General features: G+C 39.1%; 1 protein-coding gene, 1 long non-coding RNA gene and 2 pseudogenes across 13 annotated transcripts in view; 1 reads left to right on the forward strand and 3 right to left on the reverse strand.

Moving 5' to 3' along the window:
- Positions 1–24890, forward strand: part of ADIPOR2 (adiponectin receptor 2) — a 146160-nt gene that overhangs the window by 36339 nt on the left and 84931 nt on the right. For 2 of the 9 annotated variants that reach the window (XM_077871633.1, XM_077871631.1), the window contains exon 1: positions 10705–10959. The exons of 2 other annotated variants lie outside the window; for them this stretch is intronic. The gene's annotated coding sequence lies outside the window, so the exon portion shown is untranslated. Of the gene's footprint in view, positions 1–8101; positions 8345–10704; positions 10960–19543; positions 19681–24890 lie in introns of those variants that run through there. 5 more of the 9 variants (XM_077871635.1, XM_077871632.1, XM_077871637.1 and 2 more) reach the window with 4 other exon arrangements.
- Positions 2965–10713, reverse strand: LOC144297457 (uncharacterized). 4 transcript variants are annotated; one of them, XR_013364512.1, is made up of 6 exons: positions 9733–10713; positions 9562–9627; positions 7973–8137; positions 4098–4206; positions 3308–3444; positions 2965–3121 (listed from the first exon to the last, which is right to left on the reverse strand). It is a non-coding gene; the product is annotated as an uncharacterized LOC144297457 (long non-coding RNA). The 4 variants fall into 4 exon arrangements; XR_013364513.1 differs by lacking the exon at positions 9562–9627 and having other exon boundaries at positions 9733–10712; XR_013364511.1 differs by lacking the exon at positions 9733–10713 and having other exon boundaries at positions 9562–9726.
- Positions 4934–5006, reverse strand: LOC144297767 (U4 spliceosomal RNA; annotated as a pseudogene).
- LOC144297522 (protein SDA1 homolog pseudogene) lies at positions 16030–17180 on the reverse strand (annotated as a pseudogene).

A 24890-nucleotide genomic window follows, 5' to 3' on the forward strand; every position in this document is an offset into this window, starting at 1 on the left:
ACCTTGAGATCATGACCTGAGCAGAAATCAAAAAGTTGGATGCCCAACCAACTGAGCTACTCTGGTGCCCCTCACTTCAGCTTTAAAGACACACATAGCCTGAAAGTGAAGAGATGGAAAAGGTAGTCCATGCAAATGAAAACCAAAAGAAAACAGAGTTAACTATACTTATAACAGAAAACAGACTTTAAGCCAAAGATAGTAACAAGAGACAAAAGCCATTGTATGAAGGGGTCAATTCACCAAGATGATAGAACACTGGTAAATATTTATGTTCCCAACATAGGAGAACTTAAATATATAAAGCAAATGTTAACAGATTGCTAGGGAAAAATAGACAGCAACACAATAATAGTAGGTAGGAGACTTCAATACCACATTTTCAACAATGGATAGAACTTCCAGACAGAAAATCAATATGGAAACGTTGGACTTAAACTACATATTTGATCAGATGGATTTAACAGGCATATTACATAACATTCCATTGAACAGCAGCAGAATACACAGTTTTCTCCAGCACACATGGAACATTCTCCAAGATAGATTTTATTTTAGACCACAAAACAAGTCTTAATAACTTCAAGAAGATTTAAGTCATGTCAACTGTCTTTTCTGACCATTATGGTATAAAACTAGAGAAGAAAACTGAATAATTAACCCAATATGTGGAGATTAAACAATATGCTACTGAACAATCCATGGGTCAAATACATCAAAAGAGAAATAAAAAAAATATCTTGAGACAAATTAAAATGGAAATAAACATACTAAAACTTATGGGAGGCAGCAAAAGCAATTCTAAGAAAGAAGTTCATGGTGATAAATGCCTACATTAAGAAAAAAGAAATATTTTAATTAAACAATCTAACTTTACACTTTAGGGCACTAGAAAAGAAGCACAAATGAAGTTCAAAGCTAGTGGAAGGAAGAAAGCAATAAAGATCATAGTAAAAATAGAGACTAAAAGGACAATAGAAAAGATCAATGAAACCGAGACCTGTTTTTTTCTTGAAAAGATAAACAAAATCATAAACTTTTAGCTAGATTTACCAAAAAGCGATAGAGAATGCAAACAAATAAAATTATAAATAAAAGTAGAGAAGTTACAACTGATACCAAACAAATAAGGATCGTAAGAGACTACTATGAACAATTATATGCCCATAGATTAGATAACCTAGAGGAAACGGATAAATTCCTAGAAATATACAACTTAGTAAGTCTAAATCATAAAGAAATAGAAAATCTGAAGAGATCAGTTACTAGTAAGGAGACTGAATCAGTAATCAAATACCTCCCAATAAACAAAAGTCCAGGGTGAGATGTCTTTACTAGTGAATTCTTCCAAACACTTAAAGAAGAATTAATACTAATCCTTCTCAAAGTCTTCCAAAAAATAAAGGAGGAAACACTTCCCTCATTTTATGTAGTCAGAATTACTTTGATACCAAAGCCAGGTAAGGGCACTGCATGAAAAGAAAATTAGAGGCCAATATCACTAAAGGACATAGATGCAAAAATCCTGAAAAAATACTAGCAAACCAAAATTTGACAGTAAATTAAAAGGATGAAATTCCATGATCAAGTGGGATTTATCTGAGATACAAGAATGGTTCAACATCCATAAGTCAATGTGATACACTACATCAACAAAGTGAAGGATAAAAGTCATGATCATCTCAATAGATGCAGAAAAAACATTTAACAAAACTCTCAACAAACTTGATATAGAAGGTATGTAGTTAATCATAATAAAGGCCATTGTATCAAACCCACAGCTGACATTACACTCAATGGTAAAAGGTAAAAAGTGTTCCCTCTAAGCTAAGGAACAAGATGAGTATGATCACTCTTACTACTTTTATTCAACACTGAATTTGAAGTCTTAGAGCAATTAGGTGAGAAAAAGAAATAAAAGGCATCCAGAGGAAATAAAATTGTCTCTATGTGCAGATGACCCGACCTTAAAAGTAGAAAACCCAAAAGACTGTATCCAAAATCTGCTATAACTGGGGATCCCTGGGTGGCGCAGTGGTTTAGCGCCTGCCTTTGGCCCAGGGCGCGATCCTGAAGACCCTGGATCTAGTCCCACGTCAGGCTCCCCGCGCATGGAGCCTGCTTCTCCCTCTGCCTGTGTCTCTGCCTCTCTCTCTATCTATCTCTCTCTGTCTATCATGAATTAATAAAAAAATTAACAAAATCTGCTATAACTAATCAATGAACTCAGCAAATTTACAGGATAAAAAATCACTATACAAAAATCAATTATGTTTTTATACATTAATGATAAACTACCTGAGAGAGAAATCAAGAAAACAATCTCATTTACTGTAGCATCAGAAAGAATAGAACACTTAGGAATAAATTTAACCAAGGTGGTAAAAGTTCTATATGCTGAAAACTATACGGTATTGTTGAAAAAAAATTGAAGAAGACACAAATAAATAGAAAGCTATTTCATGTTTATGGATTGGAAGGATTAATAGTTAAAATGTGCATACTATCCAAAGTGATCTGTAGATTAAATGCAATCTCTATCAAAGTTTCTTTTTTTTTTCTAAAGATTTTATTTTATTTATTCATGAGAGACACAGAGAGAGAGAGGCAGAGACACAGGCAGAGAGAGAAGCAGGCTCCATGCAGGGAGCCCGATGTGGGACTCAATCGATCGTGGGACCAAACCGCTGAGCCTCCCAGGGATCCCTTCTATCAAAGTTTCAATGGTATTTTTCACAGAAATAGAAAAACAATCCTAAAGTTTGCATGGAATCACAAAAGACACTGAATAGCCAAACAATCTTGAAGAACAAAGCTACTTGATTTCAAATTACATTACAAAGCTATATAGTATTGTATAGTGTTGGCATAAAAATAGACACAATAACCAACAGAACAGAATAGAGAGCACAGAAAAAACCTCAGGCATATATGGTAAATTAATTTTTGACAAAGCCAAGAATATACAATAAGAAAATGATAGTCTCTTTAATAAATAGGGTTGGAAAAAACTGGATATCCATATGCAAAAGAGTGATATTGGACCATCATGTCACAGGATATACAAAAATCAACTCCAAATGCATTAGACTTGACCGTATGACTTGAAATCATAGAACTCCTAGGAGAAAACATAGAGGATAATTTCCTTGAAATTGATCTTGGTAATGATTTTTGATTTGACGCTAAAAGCAAAGGCAACAAAAGCAAAAATAAGCAAGTGGGACAACATTAAATTAAAAAGCTTTTGCAATAAAAAAAAAAAAAATAAATAAATAAATAAATAAAAAGCTTTTGCTCAGGGCACCTGGGTGGCACAGTTGGTTAAACGTCTGTCTTCGGCTTAGATCATGATTCCGGGGTCCTGGTGAGCCTTGAGTCCAGCTCAGCGGGGAGTTTGCTTCTCCCTCTGCCCCTCCTCTTGCTCATGCTTTCTCTCTCTGTCTGAAATAAAGAAATCAAATTAAAAAAAAAAAAAAAGCTTCTGCTTAGCAAGTGAAACCATCAACAACAAAATGAAAAGGCAACCTATAAAATGGCATAACATTTTGGAAACCACATATCTGATAAGTGGTCAATATCCAAAATATAGAAGGAACTCCTACAACCCAACAGCAGAAACAAAAAGAGAAAAAACAAAAAACAACCAACCCAATTTCAAAACGGCCAAAGGACCTGAATATACATTTTTCCAAAGAAAACATCCAAAGGCCAACAAATTCATGAAAAGATCAACATCACTAATCTTCAGGGAAATTAAATAAAAATGATAAGATATAACCTCACACCTGTTAGAATGGTTATTATCAAAAATACAAAAAAAAAAAAAAAATACAAGAGCTGGGCAGCCCCAGTGGCACAGCGATTTAGCGCCGCCTGCAGCCCGGGGCATGATCCTGGAGACCCGGGATCAAGTCCCACGTTGGGCTCCTTGCATGGAGCCTGCTTCTCCCTCTACCTGTGTCTCTGCCTCTCTCTCTCTCTCTCTCTCTCTCTCTCTCTCTGTGTGTGTGCCTCTATGAATAAATAAATAAAATCTTTAAAAAAAATACAAGAGCTAACAAATCCTGTCAAGAATGTGTAGAAAAGGTGGGCACCTGGTGGCTCAGTTGGTTAAACGTCTGGCTCATCCCAGTTTGGGTCTTGATCTCAGGGTTGTGAATATAAGCCCTGTGTTGGGCTCCACACTGGGCATTGGGCTCCATGCTGGAAAAAAAAATGTGGAGAAAAGGGAACCATTGTATGCTACTGGCTGTATGCTGCTGGTAGCAATATAAATCAGTATATAGGTTCCTCAAAAATGAAAAGTAGTACTACTGGGCCATGTGATTGGCCTACTTGTTAGAGCATGCAACTCTTGATCTTAGGTTCATGAGTTTGAGCCCCACATGGGAATTAGAGTTTACTTTAGAACTACCAGATGATTCAGCTATCCCGCCTCTGGATATATATCCAAAGGAAACAAATCCATTGCCTTGAAGAGATATTTACAGTCCTGTGTTTATTGCAGAATTATTCACAATAGCCAAGGTGTGGAAACAACTCAGGTGTCTATCAACACATGAATGGATCGATATATATATATATATATATATATATATATATACACACATATATATACATATACACAGTGGAATATAATTAGCCATAAAAAGAAGAAAATCTTGTCACTTGCTACAACATGGGTGAAGCTGGAGTTCATTATGCTAAATGAAATAAGCTAGATAGAGAAATACAAATACTACTGCATGATATCACATGTGGAATCTAAAACAAAAAGTTGAACTTGTAGAATCATAGAGTAGAAAAGAGGTTGCCAGGGGCTGCAGGGTAGGGGAAATAGGTTGGTAAAAGGGTACAGACTTTCAGTTATAAGGTAAGGAAGGTCTTAGGGGGATCTAAGTTATAATAGGATGACCATGGTTGATAACACTCTATTTTATCATTAACAATAATTGTGCCTCGGATAAACCTCATTGGCTACGATACTGCCACTGTGCAAAGCCTGTATTTTATCATTGAAACTTACTAAGAGAGTAGAACCTCAGTGTTTTCACCAATACACACAATAGTAAATATATGAGGTGATGTATGTGTTGATTAACTCGCTGCTGGGGTGGTGGTGGGATCCTTTTACAATGTACATGTATATCAAATCATGTTGTAAACTTTAAATGTCTTACAATTTTGTTAGTTCATTGTGCTGCAATAAAACTGAGGAAAGCCCATTATTTGAACTGTGCACAAAAAATTGGTACATTTTGGGATCCCTGGGTGGTGCAGCGGTTTGGTGCCTGCCTTTGGCCCAGGGCGCGATCCTGGAGACCCGGGATCGAATCCCACGTCGGGCTCTCGGTGCATGGAGCCTGCTTCTCCCTCTGCCTGTGTCTCTGCGCCTCTCTCTCTCTCTCTCTCTGTGACTATCATAAATAAATAAAAAAATTAAAAAAAAATTGGTACATTTTATTGTATGTAAAGTATACTTTGATAAAGTTGATTTTTACAAACTACAAAAGCGTGTTTAGAGAAGGGGTGCCCAGGTGGCTCAGTTGGTTAAACGTTAGTCTCTTGATTTTGGCTCAGGTCATGATCTCAGGGTTGTGAGATCAAGTCTGCGTCAGGCTCTGGGCTGGGCTTAGAGCCTGCTTAAGATTCTCTCTTTCCTCTGCCCCTTCCCACCCCCACCCCCAATAAAATAATAAAATAAAATAAAATAAAATAAAAATATCTTACTCAAAAGTTCGTTAAAAAAATGTTTAGAGAAGACTCTAAAGACTCTAAGACACATCACCCAGCATTAATAAATGATGTTGAACATCTGTCATTTGCTTTATCTGTTTTCTTATATTAGACATGAACTATTACTAATGAAGGTGAAGTATTTAATTCCCATACTTATTGTTCACCCCTTACCACCAGCAAGCACATTTCATAAAGTTGTGTGTTTCTTTTCTCTGTCCATTTAAAAAAATGTATTAATAGACATCTTCATTTCATTGATGAAAATATCAAAACTTAACAGGAACTGCACGTAGGTCAGAGTTAAACAGTGAGTCAGTTAGCAGCACAGTCACTAGTAATGTTCTCAGTCTCCTGCTCTTTCCTCAGAGCTATGTTACTTAACTGGTGTTTGTGGAGCTGCTGTTATAATTTGTGTAATTATGAGAATGTTTACACTGCTCTTTATCCTCAGTTTTAAACAATACTAAAATGTGACCTAAATGGAAATTTAGTGTTATGATGTTTCTCTAAGTGTTGGAAACGGACTCCTCGAAAAACTTCAAAGACTGTGATAATTATCAATATATATTTGATATCACTGTAACTGCAATTAAGCCAGAATACAGATACTTATGCTTTTCACTCTAATTTTGCCATGTAGATTACTAGATTATTATTATTTTTAAAGATTTTATTTATTTATTCATGAGAGAGAGAGAGAGAGAGAGAGAGGCAGAGACATAGGCAGAGGGAGAAGCAGGCTCCATGCAGGGAGCCCGACGCAGGACTCGATCCCGGGACTCAAGGATCATGCCCTGGGCCAAAGGCAGGCACTAAACTGCTGAGCCACCCAGGGATCCCCCTAAATTACTCTATTATTTTTAAAGCAACTAATACCATTGAATCCCAATGCTTCAAAGTCCAATTTGACTGTTTTACATTTGAAGGGGCTCAGAATGTGCCACCTAAAATATGACACTTTGGGGAGTTGGTTATTTTGAGCTGAGAGCAGTTGAGAAACAACAGATGCACAAAGGGTTCTCTACCCTTACCCTTTCTATCTAAAAACAGGTCATAAAATTTCCCACGAGAAAGGTACCCTTTCTGTATCAGGAAGAGAACATTCTTCTTTTGCTCCCAGTTTTATTGCGATATAATTGACATTTAACATTGTCTGAATTTAAGGTGTACAACATGATGGGATATATGTATATACTTATCACCATAATAAGTTTAATTGACATCCATCCCATGAGAAGAACATTCGTATCATCAGATACTGAGATTCAATGCTAAAATGGACATGTACAAATAAACCTAGAACAGTAACTCTTAGTTTGCCCAGTATAGTTCCTAGTCATTGTCCCACAATTTACTGTTTTTAGAGGAAGTGCCTTTGTCTTGTCACATCCCTACAGTTTTTCAATTTTTGTGTAAAAAGCTTTTACGTCTAAAGTTTTCTGCAGGTCTTCATTTTCCTTCTGGAGATTCCCATGTACCCGTAAAGATATATAATACATTGGCGTGCTTTTCTCCTCTTCATCTGTTTTACGTCAGTTTAATTCATAGGCCAGCCGTGGAACATAAGAGGATAGAAGAAAGTCTTTCCTCTCTTACGGCATATATATGAGATAGTTACAGGGACTGCTTTGACATTCCTTGCTCTTTCTTTTTTGGTTTATGTTTTTTATGGTCCAAGTTCTATATTGTCCAGATTTTTCCTTCAGTTCTAATGTTTATATTTCAAAAGCTTATAGATATTGGCAGAGAAAAGCAGAGTTTAGAGGGCTTTAACTATTTTGTAATAATGAAGCTGATTTCTCTTTGTGATCTTTTAGGGGAAAGTCATAAAACAGTTCTCTCAAAGAAGACTGATAATTTTGGTTTTACCTAGCAGATAATTTGACTTTTTCCCTTCTTTTTGAAAATAGCAATTGCTCTGATTAGAAAAATAATGAATGAAATAATTCCTCTTCTATTTATAAAAGTAACAGAAACCAGTTCTGAACCCAAGTTTAAGTTCAATGGAGTTCAGAGTGCCTCTTTTTTTTTACCCTTTAGAATTTGAAAGCTGCACCTTCATTTGCTTGTTGTTTTAGACACATCTTCAACTTGTCTATTGACTTGCATATCACAATGCACTTTAAGTCTGTTCCTAGAGCAAGTCCAATATCACCATTTCAGCAACATACTATAATGTCACTGAAGCCTCCTTCTGGGATGGCCACAATAGATTATGAATGTTACTCACCCAGTGATGCGTTCTCCTTGTCAACAACATCTGATAATTGTGGAGATGACTACATCAGACTAGCTGTGCCACAGGGCACTGTTGTGTCACTGGTGACTAGTATAGGGAGTAGGGGTGGACAGGAATCTTTTCTTAGTGCTGCCAAAGATGAAGAACTCCACTCTCCTATGGGGAAGTGTGACACGATAAGAATGGAGAGAGCAGAGATTCTAAAGATCCACAGCTGACACTGGAGGATACAGAATTTTACTGATTCCTCCTTGGTTTTTGAACATCTAGTCATAAGATAATAAATAGGGATTACTAACTGAAGTACAGCCTGGGAGACAGGCCTGAGAAATCTGCTTTGGAACACTGAATGGTGACATTTAGGTAAGGGACATGGGTGAAGCCAGCATGGACATGGGACATGTATGGGATGTATGGTGGCACCATCCTCACTAGCTGAGAAGGTGTGAGCATTCTGAGGAAATGATGTGGTTTATTTTATCATTGAAAGCATCAGGGAGGGCAGCCCCGGTGGCCCAGTGGTTTAGGGCCTTCAGCCCAGGGCGTGATCCTGGAGACCCGGGATCGAGTCCCACATCCGGCTCCCTGCACGGAGCCTGCTTCTCCCTCTGCCTGTGTCTCTGCCTCTCTCTCTCTGTGTCTGCCATGAATAAATAAATAAAATATTTTTAAAAATGTATAAAAAAAAGAAAGCATCAGGGAATGGCAATAGTGATCTGGGAATGAGATCAAGGTGACAGAGAATGAGAGGTAAAATGTTGGTGGGAAAATGAGAACACTTTCACGTTTTACCACACATCGGACCGTTCCAGAGGAAGTTTCATAGAGTAAAGCACTTTGTCAAAGCAAGTCATTAAGAGAGAGGATGATTTAAGAAAAGATTTGAGATCCTGGAACAATCTCTTTTTTAAATTGTCTTTTTTATACAGATCTGTCACCTTCAGCAGATCTTTTATTGAGGCTCTTGTTCTTAACTTTTCGCTATGTGAGGTAATATACTGGGTTAAATTTGCTATTCAAAGCTGCCTGTATTTTGTTTCTGATGTGCTGTGGAAGTGTATGAATGAATGTCTTCCTGGATTTCAATTTCTTTTTTTTTAAAATATATTTTTAAAATTTTTTATTTATGATAGTCACACAGAGAGAGAGAGAGAGAGAGAGAGAGAGGGGCAGAGACATAGGCAGAGGGAGAAGCAGGCTCCATGCACCGGGAGCCCGACGTGGGATTCGATCCCAGATCTCCAGGATCGCGCCCTGGGCCAAAGGCAGGCGCTAAACCGCTGCGCGACCCAGGGATCCCTGGATTTCAATTTCTAAAGCTTTATGTATCTATATCTGGAAAAATAGAAGTCATTATTGAAGGGAATTTGGTCCTTCAAATTTAATTTCTGTTATTTAATTTGTATTAATTTTATCTCTTGCATGCTTAACTGGGTGGCCTAAAATACCAGTATTAAGACCATCTTATTCATGCTTTTTGTGATTTTAGTAACTTTACTCATTTCTAGAATTTACACTTCCAGGCTTGAAGAGTTCTTTATCTTTTTTTGGGGGGGGGGTGAGTGGGGAGTCCCTCATACATTAGACTCTAGGCCTTCTAGTATGAGATCTGTGCAGCTTTTTCCAGAATTCTTTGTTTCCTGTTGCTGTGGATCACGGGTAGGACAAGCAAGGCATGGGCATAACCGCTCTTGAAAGCTTTCGGATTTTCTCTAATCGTTAACAAGGGGTTTTACAGTTAAAGCAATTACCTCTTCAGAGTGTGATACGTTCATCTTAGAACTGAACGTGAGGAAAACATTTTTATAAAGCCAACCACTTTCTATCCAGGTTTCTCCGCCTATCCAAAAATGCAAAAATGCAAATTGTTGTTCTTAGGAAGCCTTTCCGAAGCCCAGGCGAAGGCACAGAAACAATTACCAGTTTGGAAAAGTGAAAACCCTTTTTTGTAATTCTGTTGGTTAATGAAAAACCGAGCTTTCGGCTGAGAGAGTAGGGAGCTTGTACTTCCTTTTCTTTTAGAATAAGTAGGTAACCAAACCATTTATTTGATTTCTAAGAAGTTAGAGCTCCGTTGAAAGCTCATATGTAGAAAATCACTCACTTTGGGAAAGGGACACAGTATTGAATGCCGAATTAGTTTCTGATCTGCCATTACATTAAACACATTTTACAAATCATCCTGAATTACATGTATTCTAAGAGTGAGTGAGTTTACATGTTTTTGAGGAGCCTTGTACTAAGGTAATAAAAGGCAAACGCTATTGCTTTGTACAAGACTTGGCTAATGCCCAAGGTTTATTTCGGAAGCTTTCACAGACAACGCCCAGCAGAATATTGGCTATTGGCAGAAACATGATCCAGTCTAAATCCCTCAATTTTGGCTTCCGCCCAAGGTGTGTAGCCCGTATCCATAGAGACCGGAAAAAGCGTCCCCGAGCTGGCCCCTGCCTCTTCTGATCTAAACTGCTTCCGCTTTCGGTGGGAGGGAAAAAACGAAGGGGATTTGTGTGCCCGCCCGAGTAGCACTCTTCCTCTCTGTGTCTCCATGCTCAGTCCTGCTTTCGCTGAATTTCTGGCCGAACCACAACTCCCAGGATGCATCCACACTCTTGAGCGGTCAGAAGAGCAGTTTCCGGTCTGGGCTAGTGCGCCTGCGTACGACCTGCGGCCCTATTGGTTCGAACTGCCTCGTGCGATGCGCGTCACGGCGACGCGCAGTCGTGGGGGCGGGAAGACGCGGCGGCGGCTGTCGCGGCGGCGCGAGCAGGATCTCAGACGCGGTATCGCGGCGGCGGCAGCGGCGCGGCTCCACCGGGTCCCCTCCCTCCTCCGCTTCCCCTTCCTCCCCCTCCCCTCGGCCGTGGTCCCCGAGGAGTCCGAGACACGCGGCGAGGCGGCGACAAGCTCCGGGTGAGGGTCTCTGGAGTGTGAGCGCCGTTTCCCGGGCGGAGGGAGCCCGGGTCGAGGAGGAGGAGGTGAGGGCTGTGAGGGGGGAGTGTTCCCGGCGCGGGCCGGGCAGCGCGCGCGGGTCCCAGCCTTCAACTCGGCCTCCTTCCCTGCGTCGCCGCGGGGCGCGGCGTGCGGCGCTGTGGCCCCGGGGCCGTCCGGCGGGGCCTGGATCCGCCCTCCGTCCTGCCGCGGTGTGTGCCTGGCGTCCCCCGCCCGCTCGCCCCTCCCGGCGCGGGTCTGGAGCCCCCTCCGCTCCTCTCCCCTCCTCTCCCCTCCTCTCCCGGTGCGTGCGGTTGCCCTTCCTACTGCCCCCGTCCCCCCGTCCCCCCGTCCCCGTCCCCATCTCGGTCTCTGACTAGTTCTAGGAATTTCTTTGGTTGCAGGCTTCGAACGGGTTCTGCCCAGTGCTACTTTTATAGTCCTCGGGGTGGAAGATTTTTCTACCTTTCCTTCGGTGGCGCCCCAGGCCGCCGACTGGGGATACTGCCTTGGGCCCTGGTTTGCCAAGCCCCTCTTGGCTTTTCCTCTGTCCCTGTGTGCTGCGCTTAGAACGAGTGAAAACAGGGTTTAAATCAGTTCCAGGGGTCTGAGAGAGAGTTCGGAGTGGGAACTGATAGCAACCTTCTCCCTCTCGCATCTGACATTAGATATAAATACGTTTGTCTCTGGAATTTGGCAACTAGAGGAGACGGCCCAACTGGGACTTTTGGTAGATCCAGATGTCCGGCCGGAATTGTACTGGATATGGTAACTTGAGTGCAGGTTGTTGGCATTCTTTTTAGTAGGATGGCCTTTTGATACTTTATTTTTAGATTCTGGATTCCCATTAGATCTCTTCCAGAGACAGTCCCCCAACTCCCAAGAAACCGTTTAAAACTCGAAAAAATCTTTTGTAGCATTTAAAATCATTTGATCACAGAGCTACTCAATGAAATGTTAAAAATAATGTCTTCAACCCAAAGCTTTAATTTTGGAGGGAAGATCTTAGACTGTCATTTCTGAAGTTTGAAGTGTTTTCTTATTAAAGGCCACCCGTTGGTCTCCTTTTATCACCCTCTCACTCTCATTCTGTTAGAATTTGATTAAAAAAAAAAACAGAATTTGATAATTTGAAAAACTAGGTTTTCATTTTATAGAATGAAGATTTTCATTTGTGATTTTTTATTTCATAGAAATATGAAATTTCCTTTCTTTCTTTCTTTTCTTTCTTTCTTTCTTTCTTTCTTTTTCTTTCTTTCTTTCTTTTTCTTTCTTTCTTTCTTTTTCTTTCTTTCTTTCTTTTTCTTTCTTTTTCTTTCTTTCTTTCTTTCTTTTTCTTTCTTTCTCTTTCTTTCTCTTTCTTTCTTTCTTTCTCTTTCTTTCTTTCTTTCTTTCTTTCTTTCTTTCTTTCCTTTTCTTTTCTTTTCTTTGATTTTATTTATTTATTTATGAGAGAGAGAGAGAGGCAGAGGCAGAGTGAGAAGCAGGCTCCATGTGAGGAGCCCGACTTGGGACTCGATCCTGGGTCTCTGGGATCAGCCCTGGGCTGAAGGCGGCGGTGCCAAACCGCTGAGCCACCTGGGCTGCCCAGAAATTTCTTTTCTTATGTTGTTCATAGATGTTTTCATGCATTCTCACAAATTTGTTGGAGTGCTGACTGATGACAATGTGTAACAATTTCATTAGTAGTTGGGACTTGCATGCTTGTGGTGGCAGCTACTTGGTGCTGAATTAATATGAACTTTGAAAAAAATTCAGATTGATTAAAATATGAAAGATATTTCTTTTAGCTTTTATTTGTAACTGCATACCCACCAGTATACGTTCATACCTGAACTTTATAGGCTACCTAATAGCAAATTTTCTCTTATCTGAACACTAGCTATGAGAAAAGGATTTCCAGAGCCTAAAAGAGAGTTTTTCTATTCCTAGACTAGTACGAATAAATAAATGGATGGATTTTTTTCCACCAGTAGTGTCATTTTAGCTGCTGCAGTTTCTTGTGTTCCAAATGAAATTAATTTTATTTATATATAATATAATATATTATTTATAATTTATTTCAGGGGCCAACAAACTTGTGGGGCAAGTTTTGTTGTCTTTGTAAATTAAGTTTTTATTGAGATACAGCCATCTTTATTCATTTTGATGTTGTTTGTGGTTGCTTTTGCAGTGCAAGGGTAGAATTAAGTAGTGGGACAGAGACTCATGGCCTGCAAAGCCTAAAATATATACTATCTGGCCGCTAATAGGAAAAGCTTGCTGACTCCTACTTTATTTTGTTAAAAATCATGCATATGTAACGTAGAAAATTAAAATGAAAAGTATAAAGAAGAAAGTAAAAATTGTCCAGAATCACACCAGTCAGAGGGGTTTGTTTTTGTGATTATTCTTACAGAATATGTTAGCGATTGTTTTTGTATAAATGGACTCATATTGTTAAGTGGTGGTTTGTAGTCTTTTTTTTTTAAGATTTTATTTTTTTATTAATTTATTATTTTTTAAGGATTTTATTTATTTATTCATGAGAGACAGAGGAGAGAGAGACAACACAGGCAGAGGGAGAAGCAGGCTCCATGCAGGGAGCCCGACGCGGGACTTGATCCTGGAACTCCAGGATCACTCCCTGGGCCTAAGGCAGGTGCTAAACCGCTAAGACACCCAGGGATCCCCAAGATTTTATTTTTTTAAGTTCATCTCTGCACCCAAGATGGGTCTTTTTTTTTTTTTTTTTAAGATTTTATTTATTTATTCATGATAGTCACACAGAGAGAGACAGAGAGGCAGAGACACAGGCAGAGGGAGAAGCAGGCTCCATGTAGGGAGCCCGACGTGGTATTCGATCCCGGGTCTCCAGGATCGCGCCCCGGGCCAAAGGCAGGCGCCAAACCGCTACGCCACCCAGGGATCCCCCAAGATGGGTCTTGAATTCATGACCCTGAGATCACAAATTGCAAGGACTGAGCCAGCTGGACACACCTGTGTGTAATCTACCTTAAAAAAAAAAAATATATATATATATATATATATATATATATATATAGGCAAATTGAACACCGATAAAAAACAAATTTATTAAAAAAAACACCTCAGATTGTTGTTATTTGGCTATTGAATACATTTATCTTTTCTGCTTTGAAGAGCTTACTAGAAAGGGGTTTGATGAACCAACGTTTTCCTGATTTGTCTTACTAGTTAAGATTAAAAAAAAAATCAGGGATAATAGATGCTCGATGGTGGTGGTGGTGGGGGTGAAACCATTTATTGAGCACTTATTGTGTACTAGGTAGTTTTTCAATACTTTACATGTATTATTTAATACCTGAAGCAGCTCTGTGGATACAGGTACTAGTATCCATAGTTAAAGATGAAGAAACTGAGGCACAGAGAAATTAACTGGTCAAGTTTATCAGCCAATTAATAATGCAGTTGGGATTTGAATCCATGCACTCTGGTGTCTGTACCCAGGCTCCCAATATGCTAGAGTGTCTCATTAGAGCACTGCTCAGGATAAGAAAGTTGAGACAACATAGAGATATATGATATATATACCTCTGGTATAATCAGTATAAAAATTTGTCCTTGTGGGATCCCTGGGTGGCTCAGCGGTTTGGTGCCTGCCTTTGGCCCGGGGCATGATCCTGGAGTCCCGGGATCGAGTCCCACATCGGGCTCCCTGTATGGAGCCTGCTTCTCTCTTTGCCATTGTCTCTGCCTCTCTCTGTGTCTCTCATGAATAAATAAATAAAATCTTAAAAAAAAAAAATGTCCTTGTGCCCTTCTTTCCAGTTTCAGTCTCTGTAGAAATCCACTGCGGTCTGATATAGAGATTTCCGGCTCTTTGTCTGCTTATACAAATGTTTATTCACAAATCTGTCTGCATTAATAGACTTCATTTTTTAGAGCAGTTTTAGTTTACAGAAATTTTTGCAGATAGTATAGAAACTTCCTATATCACCTTTTTTTTTGTTATTAATAACATGCATTAATGTGGGATATTTGTTACAGTTGATGTTTTTTTTTTTTATTTTTTATTTTTTTATTTTTTTATTTATGATAGTCACAGAGAGAGAGAGAGAGAGAGAGGCAGAGACACAGGCAGAGGGAGAAGCAGGCTCCATGCACCGGGAGCCCGATGTGGGATTCGATCCCGGGTCTCCAGGATCGCGCCCTGGGCCAAAGGCAGGCGCCAAACCGCTGCGCCACCCAGGGATCCCCTTGTTACAGTTGATGAACCAATATTGTTACATAGTCATTAATTAAAATCTGTCTTTTATAAAAGGGCTCCTTTTTATGTTGCAAAGTTGTTTTTTTAAAAAAAGATCCAGCCAGTCATTGTTCTGCAGTGTGGTTTTTTGGGTGCCTTTTAAAGTATCATGCTTCTGGACTTTTCAATGCAAAAAACCCATTAATTCACTAATTTTCAGATTAACAACACAATTTTAATGGTCTTTTTGAATGGAACAGTTGCTTGGAAGCTATAGGATTCTTTTTTTCTTAAAAAGTTTGTTGTGATGCCAGTTGCTTTTCTTGGGAAGAATGCATTCTGGACATTCTGACTCCTTGAAGCTGCTCAGCTTCTTCTTTTTTTTTTTTTTTTTAAGATTTTATTTATTCATTCATGAGAGAGAGAGAGGCAGAGACACAGGGAGAAGTAGGCTCCCTGCAGGGAGCCTGACGTGGGACTCGATCCCAGGTCTCCAGGATCAGGCCCCAGGCCGAAGGCAGGCGCTAAAGCTAAACCGCTGCCAGCTGTTCAGCTTCTTGGAGATTTTCATGCTCCTCTTCATTGGAAGAGTGATGCATATCAACCTAGTTACCATTAACATCTTCCTTACTGAGAGATATTTCCTCATCCGTCTTTTTTGTTCTTAGCATTGTTTTCCTCTTTAGTTTCCAACACTTCTGTTCCTAGAATGTAAACTTCACCTAATTCTCCATATTCTTGTACTCTGGATTTTATCTGGTCTTAACCTTGCAATTTCTTCTGCATCTAGGAGATTCAGTGTTTGGAAGAACTGAGTCAGAATTGAGAGACATTTATCACTTCCTTAACTTTGCGTGTTTTATTGTGGACCAGGCCTTAAGGAAGTTAAGTCATTGAGCTGTTATGTCTTTCATAGAATCTCTTTCATTGATTCCTCTGTCATGGTTCCCCCAGAATTTTTGTCCATAACAAAATAGGTGGCCACAATCATGAGTGACTGCATGATCTTTGGGACTACCAGGTAATGAGATGTTTGTGTGTTTGTGCACCAAACAGAAGGATCTTACTACTTTGGTGCTCCTGTAGAAACCTTTGCACAAAGGGATATAAGTTAGAAAAAGCTCATGAATTCCCACCAATCTGGACAAAAGTTTCTAGAGCATCATAATTCAAACTTCTCTTTAGAGCTCTAGCTCAGCTGCAGTAGTAGTTTTTTTGCAGAATTTGGAGAATCATGAATCAAATGGATACTTGAGAAGTTAAACACCTCTGTGTGTGTGTGTGTGTGTGGTTTTTTTTCTCTCCATCTTTTGTTTCTAAGTACTTTCATTACCTTTTCAACCTTTACTCTTGTTTGGAGCCTGTTTTCCCTGTGGCATACTGCACTAACATTCTTGGTTGCTGTCCTTTTTCTCTTGTCCATCTTTTCCTAAAAAGGTCAGGGCAGCAACTAATACTTTGGTGACCTCAGAGGAGCATGAATTGCGATAATATTGACAGTCTTGGCATCATTTCAGATGCTTTTTCTGAAGAGTTCACTTACACTTTCATAGATATCTTGGCTGCAATTGCATTTCTATTTCCTAACCTGTACATGAAATTCTGCAATAGTATATTCATTTCATTCTTGTATTTTGGACTTTGATTCATTTTGTTAGTCACAAAATGAGTGTATTAAGTCATAAAAGCTTGTATAGTATATAGAAGTTTAGAGAAGAGCAGTAGCAAACTTGATGGATTGATGAGATTCTTCTCTCAGAAGCTTTGCAAAATGTTATCGGAAGATCTACATTCAAGACGGTGTAATTTTAGGAGAATAGAACTTTCAGCTCTTGAGGAAAGTCATCTAGATGTTCTGGGAAGCAGTGACCAATCAGTGCCATAAACATCACCAGCTTTGCCAGTTCTTTACTGGGTTTATTTGGTTGCAATTTGAAAATCTCCACTTGGATTTGTAGTGAATATTGTAGAAACTCCTCAGCATAGGACAGAGCATCCACTTTACTAATTCTGTAACTGCTGCAGGGTGCGGGGCAGCTAGTGTTCGTTTCCACTGGACATGATGAGTTCAGATTGGCTGGCGATAAGCAGCTCTCAGAAAACCCACACCTGATACCAGCCAACCCTTCTCAGCTGGCTTGGAATCCTGCTTCTGGATGTGAATAGAAATAGCCTTGGAGCCTGGCAGGTGGCGCCATATTGGCTCATAGTAGTGAGCTTTAAAAATTAATATTCACAATAGCTTCTCAATCAGTCCATCTGTAGTAGTTCTTTAGTAGTTCTTTTTAGTATTTTATTGAATGGGTGAGTCATAATTTAATAGCGTTCCTATTATTGGATATTTAGATTGTTTAAATTTGTTGTATTATGTACATACCCATTATAGTACAATTGTTGATGCTAATGACTCTAGGATAACTTTCTAAGAATCTGGTTACTGAGTTGAAGGAAATACATGGTTTCCTTTTTTTTTTGCATTTTTAATTTAATTTTAGTTAACATACAGAGCAACATGGTTTTCATGTTATCAGAGTACCATCCAGAAAGGTCACAGCAATATAAATGCTCACCACAAATGTGGGTGAGGTCTAGCTTCTCCATGTCATTGCCAACTTTTTTTTAATCTTTGTTTATCTGATTGTCAGTTAAACATTTCTTGCAGTGTATTGTGGTTCTCTCTCACTAGGAGGTGTGTTTCGTTGTGATGGCATTCTTTTGAAGTTGATTTAGAATTATTTTAGGTGGAGTTTATATTCTGTAGTTCTTCCTAGTACTTTTTTTTTTTTTTAGATCTGCTCACCTATTTAGATCCCTCCCTAGCTCTTGAAAGCAGTATGATTTTGCCACTCCTGTTAAGAGTCTGAGGGATGGCCAGTAGACTATGTATTTCTTAAGGATAAGGAGAGTGTAGCTTTCTTTATATCGAACAGTAATCCTAGCATATAGCAAGTGGGAAGTAAATGGTGTTTTTAAAACTTAAATTAGGTTGTGTTCTTATGCTGAGTGAAGTGCTTTAATTTTGTTAAAAATAACCTTTTCAAAGTCTTTGAAATATGAACTTAAAAAAACTGCAGCATAAAATTGTCATCTTGATATATGTTCTCTGTCTCATTCTTTAATTCTGAAATGAGATAAAAAAGGCAGATGGATATCCAAGGACCTGTTAGGAGTAATTAGCCTAACCTATTCAATTTGTAGCATTTTGTATTCAGTTTTGGAAGTTAAGGAATGGATTAAATGGATTTGTTTCATGTAACCCATGGTTTTGATTTTTCTGTATTGGAGTAAACTATGTGTTAGAGGGGGTGTATGCTGGCTAAATGATTTTGTAGCCTGGCTTAATTAGACATTATAAGTGTCCAGAGAGAAGGAAAAGCAAAGCTGAATTCTGGAAACTGCCAGAGTATCTTCAGACATGGGGAAAATACCTGTGGGAAAGGACACTTGAATTTTTTAAATGTAAGAGTACAGAAAAATAGAATTTTTTTGATAGCTGATTTATAGTATTACATATTCTTGTTAGACTTTTGTATTTTCCACAGTATCCATGTGTGAAAACAAAGCGTTGTAAAGCATATGATCTTGAAGAGATAAACTTACCTTGTTAAATTTTTGCCATCTAGGCCTTTTGTATGCTGTTTTGTTTTGTTTTGTTTTGTTTGTGTATTAGCTAATTATTTTTCACTGGCAGTATATTCACTTTAATCCTGTATGCCCTGAAATCTTAGTTTAGTGAGCATATATGCATGATTGTATCTATACATCCGTTCCATTGGTCGTGGAAGAAAGTGGTGTGGTGAAAACTCTTTAGCATGGTGGAACAGACAGGTTACTTTTTATTTTCGTGGAATATATTTATATCCTATTTCATCCAGAAGTGTAATAAAGTATAAGGAGGAAAGGAGGAAAAGAAAGAAGCATAATTCCATGACTAAGAATAAAATTTGGATTTGAGTGTTCTTGGCAGCAAAGGTAAAGATGGAAATATGATAAAATACATAGCACTACACAGGGAGGAGGAACAAGACCCAGTTTTCCAGGGGTAAATCTTTTCTTGACAGATTTTAAAGAACTATTTAAGTTGGAAGTACATAAAAACTGTTGAGTTTGTTTTGTTGTCTTGTTTTTTTTTTCTTGCTTGTTTTTGCTGGAGGCCTAGTTAAAGGGGTTACAGGGTGAGGACTAAGAGTTAACATTTCAAGGCAATTAAAGTAATTTTGCATGGGTTTTGGTTTGAATTTAGGCTGCAGGTGTGTTTTTTTTTTTGGCTAATGGATTTTTTTCCTTAAAGTATTTCAGACATTCAGGAGAATAGAGACAAATATAATTAACATTCATATATCCACCATGCAGCTGTATCAAATGTTGACATTTTTCTCCTACTTTTTTTTTTTTTAAAGATTTTATTTATTTATTCATGACAGAGATTGAGAGAGAGGCAGAGAAACAGGCAGAGGGAGAAGCAGGCTCTCTGTGGGGAGCCGGATGTGGGACTCGATTCCAGGACCCCCGGGGTCACGCCCTGAGCCAAAGGCAGACATCCAACCACTGAGCCAACCAGGTGCCCTCCTACTTTCCATTTTTAAGGTTGCACGTACCCTTGAAGCATATTCTTGGATTGCATTGCACTTTGTTCCCAGAAGTAATGATTATCATGAATTTGGTGTTGGTCATTTCTTTTTATTTATTTTTTAAAGATTTTATTTATTTATGAGAGATACACGGGGTGTGGGGGGCAGAGACACAGGCAAAGGGAGAAGCAGGCTCCATGCAGGGAGCCTCACGTGGAACTCGATCCCGAGTCTCCAGGATCATGCCCTGGGCCGAAGTCAGCACTAAACCCCTGGGCCACCAGGGCTGCCCATCGTGTTGGTCATTTCTAATGCCTGTTACTAGGTAATTACTACATAGAGATACACTCATAAATCAGAATATTGTTTTGCATGTTTTTAAATTTGATGTAAACAATATTCTACCTATTCTGTAACTTGTTTTTCATGAAACATGTATTTTTGATTCATAAGAAATTGGTGATACATTACCATTTTTGACCTAACATAAATGACAGTTTCATGTTGTTCAACCTAATTTTAGTCATAACTTTTATCTGGGATACAGTTACATTATTTTATGAATACAGCCGTTTTTATCATGTTGATAGGTATTTAGACTGTTTGCAATTTTTTCTCTTTTAAAAACAATGCTACATTGAACATTCCTGATTAGGAATATCGTGCACATATTGAAGGTCTTTGTCAAGTTTTTCAGCTTGCATGTTGTGTTATAATAGGGGTTTGTGAAATCAGTTTAGGAATTAAAATAGGATAGAAAGTATCAGTTTGTATTGCAGGCAGTATAGATAAAATGTGTGAATTTTTTTTTTTTTTTTTGGTGTATGTGTATGTATGTGGTTACTAAGTTTTTTGCTTTTTGTTTTTTTTAAAGATTTTATTTATTTATTCATGAGAGACACAGAGGAAGAGACACAGGCAGAGGGAGAAGCAGGCTCCATGCAGGGAGCCCGAACTGGGACTTGAGCCCGGGACTTCAGGATCACACCCTGGGCTGAAGGTGGCGCTAAACTGCTGAGCCACCTGGGCTGCCCACTAAGTTTTTTTTTTTTTTTTTAAGATTTATTTGTTTATTCATGAAAGGGAGAGAGAGGCAGAGACTCAGGCAGAGGGAGAAGCAGGCTCCATGCAGGGAGTCAGGTGGGGGACTTGGTCCCAGGACCTCAGGATCACGACCTGAACCAAAGGCAGATGCTCAACCACTGAGCCACCCAGATGCCCCTAAGTTTGTTTTTTTAAAAGTTTATCTATTTTTAAATAATCTCTGCACCCAACGTGGGGCTTGAACTCACAACCCCAAGATCCAGAGTCACATGCTGTTCTGACTGAGACAGCCAGGCCCCCGTGTGATTATTAAGTTTGAATGAAGTTTTGTAGTGAATATTACCCAGAAGGGAAGTTATTGGGATATCTCCTTTCCTTTCCTTTCCTTCCCCTTCCCCTTTCCCTTTCCTTTTTCCTTTCCTTTCCTTTCCTTTTTCCTTTCCTTTCCCTTTTCCTTTCCTTTCCCTTTTCCCTTTTCCCTACCCTTCCCTTCCCTTTTCCCTACCCTTCCCTTCCCTTCTTCCTTCCCTTCTCCCTTCCCTTCCCTTCCCTTCCCTTCCCTTCCCTTCCCTTCCCTTCCTTCCCTTCCCTTCCCTTCCCTTCCCTTCCCTTCCCTTCTCCCTTCTCCCTTCTCCCTTCTCCCTTCTCCCTTCTCCCTTCTCCCTTCTCCCTTCTCCCTTCTCCCTTCTCCCTTCCCTTCCCTTCCCCTCCCCTCCCCTCCCCTCCCCTCCCCTTCCCCTCCCCTTCCCTTCCCCTTCCCTTCCCCTTTTCTTTCCTTTTTAAAGATTTTTATTCATTTAATCATGAGAGACAGAGAGAGACAGGCAGAGGGAGAAGCAGGCTCCATGCAGGGAACCCGACGTGGGACTTGACCAGGTCTCCAGGATCACTCCCTGGGCTGAAGGCCGTGCTAAACCGCTGAGCCCCCCAGGCTGCCCTTATGTGAACTTTGAACTGTATCAGATATTGCCAAATTACTCTCCAAAATTGTCCCACTTTGTTTTAGCATGAGAATATGAGAATTTGCTGTTTCCAAATTCTGTGATCCATGGCATTGTCAGATTTTTTACATGTTTACGAATCAGATGTGATTTTTACAGATAAGATGATATCACATCATTTTAATTTTTTAATTAAGATTTTTCTTGGTTAATTATGAAATTGAGCATTTTTTCAAATGTTGAGTGACTGTTTAAGTTTCTGCTTTTTAAATTGACTCTCTGCCTCTTCCCTTCCACACCCCCATGCTCATTGCTTTGCCTTTTTTTTTTTTTTTTTTTTTTTTTAAAGCGAGTGCACATGTATGTTGCCAGCAGAGCAGGGGTGAGGGTGTCGGAGTCTGTGGAGTGGGGCGGACAAAAGGGGGAGAGGGAGAGAGAGAATCCCAAGTAAATTCCACATCCAGCACAGAGCCGCAGATGAGGCCAATCTTAAAATCCTGAGATCATGATCTGAGCCAAAAACAAAAGTCAGATGCCTGCCTAACTGAGCCACCCAGTCACCCTTGCTTTGTGGGTTTTTTTTTTAGCAGCTTTGTTTTTTTTTTTAAATTGAGGAGTTTATGACATATTCTGTTTATGTCTATTAAGTGAATTGCAAATATTTTCTTTTAGTACATCTGTTAACTTTTTATATGGTTTTGTTGAATAGAAGTGATTATTAAATCTATCACTATTTTTCTTATTCATTTATATCTTAAGAAATCTGTTCCATACCCCAGAGTCATTAAGAGTTTTGCATATTTTTTCTAAAAGTTTTCAGTTGCCTTGGCTTAGTTAAGCACCCAACTCTTGGTTTCTCTTGGTTTTGGCTCAGGTCATCATTTTGAAGTGGGATTGAGCCCCATATTTGGCTCTGTGCTCAGTGTGGGATCTGCTTTGGATTCTCTCTTTCTCTCATAAATACAATCTATTAAAAAATTAATTAATTAATTAATTAATTTGACATTTAAGTCTTGATTCTGCCTGGAAGAAAAGTTTTTGTGTGTGTATGTATGACGTGAGGCAAGGATCTAATTCAATTTTTTATATGCATAGCTGGTTACTACAACACCACTTAACAATGTGTTTTATTTTTTTATTTTATTTATTTATTTATTTATTTAATTTTTATTTATTTATGATAGTCACACAGAGAGAGAGAGAGGCAGAGACATAGGCAGAGGGAGAAACAGGCTCCATGCACCGGGAGCCCGATGTGGGATTCGATCCTGAGTCTCCAGGATCGCGCCCTGGGCCAAAGGCAGGCGCTAAACCGCTACGCCACCCAGGGATCCCAACAATGTGTTTTAAAATTTGAATTCTTTCAAGCAGTTTTTGGTTCAGCATAGTAACGGCCTTTTTGTCTTTCATTAGGCTGCTTCAGATGTTCAAGTTTGTGACTTCTGAGGAAGCGTAATGTGATTGGGTGATTACTTGATTCAGAAATATAACCTAGAGGAGAGATAGATACAAAGCATATTTAGTAGATCTCACCCAAATGTCATTTCTTTAACCATTTTTGTAATAAAAACTAGGTTGCCGACAGTTTGAGGCTACACTGGTGAGGACACAGGTTGCTAGCTTTTTACATTGGTGATTCATATTCACGGACTTTGGAAACTAGATAAGCAGGTGTTCGATTGACCTCTTGATACTTGAAACTTCAGAATACAGTTGACCCTTGAACAACTTGGGTTTGAACTGCTCAGGTCTACTTAAACATGTTTTTTTTTTTTTTTTTTTTACAGTACAGTACTTCAAGTGTATTTTCTATTATGATTTTTTTCGGAAGCTTTTCTCTACCGTAACTTTATTATGATAATATAGTATATAACACATGATGTAAGTCCAGTGTCTTACCTCCAACCCTGTTTTTTAAAGCCTTAGAACTTGACATTTATTTTGGGATCTGACAAAATCAGATGATTTTTACTGAGGAGTAAAAACATTTTTTTTTTGTCATGTTTATGGTATTTGTCAGCTATTTTTTAAAATTGATTTTTTATTTTTTGTTAGCTTTTGAAAGTCAAATTTATTAGTAATAGTTTATACTTAGTAAAATTCACTCTTTTTTTAGATGTCCAGTTCTGTGAATTTTTACAAACATTGCTGAAGGATTTTTAAATGGCCGAAATGGACTTGATAACTAGTGGGAAGGCCTAACAGCAGCTCAGCACATAACATTGGCATCTTTTTATCACTTTGGAAATCTTTGCATTAGGCCTAACAAGAGACCAGTTGTGTCGTCAGCTCTACTGGGTTCCCCCCCCCCCATCTCTGCTTCACGTGATGATACTTGTCTGTTCCTCAGAAAAGTTAGTCAGTAGGATGTGGCAGTTAGAACATGTGATTTCACTTAAAATTTGGCCTACATGCCAGGGGGAAAAAGTAGTGTAAATGATAGAAAATGTTGCCTTTCGTTATATGCCCAAAATAATTTCTTAAAAACAAACTGATTTGACATGTTTTTTTTGTGTGTGTGTTTATAGCAGTTGCGACTTTATGAACATGAAGGCTTGAGAGTGCTTGTCTTAAAAATTAAGATGTGGGGATCCCTGGGTGGCTCAGCGGTTTGGCGCCTGCCTTTGGTCCAGGGCGCGATCCTGGAGTTCTGGGATCAAGTCCCGCATCGGGCTCCTGGCATGGAGCCTGCTTCTCTCTCCTCCTGTGTCTCTGCCTCTCTCTCTCTCTCTCTGTGTCTATCATAAAATAAATAAATAAATCTTAAAAAAAAATTAAGATGTTACCTCTTCTCAGTTATCAACTATCATTTTCTTTTTTTTTTAACATTCTTTTTTTTTAAGATTTTATTTATTTATTCATGATAGTCACACAGAGAGAGAGAGAGAGAGAGAGAGAGAGAGAGAGAGAGGTAGAGACACAGGCAGAGGGAGAAGCAGGCTCCATGCAGGGAGCCTGACATGGGACTCGATCCCAGGTCTCCAGGATCGCACCCCGGGCCAAAGGCAGGCGCCAAACCGCTGCGCCACCCAGGGATCCCTCAACTATCATTTTCTTAAGGACTGCATCTGTAACATGTTGGGAACTGTACCCATTTTACCACTTTTTTTTTTCAGTTACCAGTTTTGTTTTATTGACATTTTTCTACTCAAAAATGTTCCGAGTGTTTGGGAAAGAATTCCAATTTTAATCAGTTGCTTTCAACATGTAGCAAG

This window comes from Canis aureus, chromosome 25 (assembly GCF_053574225.1).
Source record: "Canis aureus isolate CA01 chromosome 25, VMU_Caureus_v.1.0, whole genome shotgun sequence".
Taxonomy (NCBI): domain Eukaryota; kingdom Metazoa; phylum Chordata; class Mammalia; order Carnivora; family Canidae; genus Canis; species Canis aureus.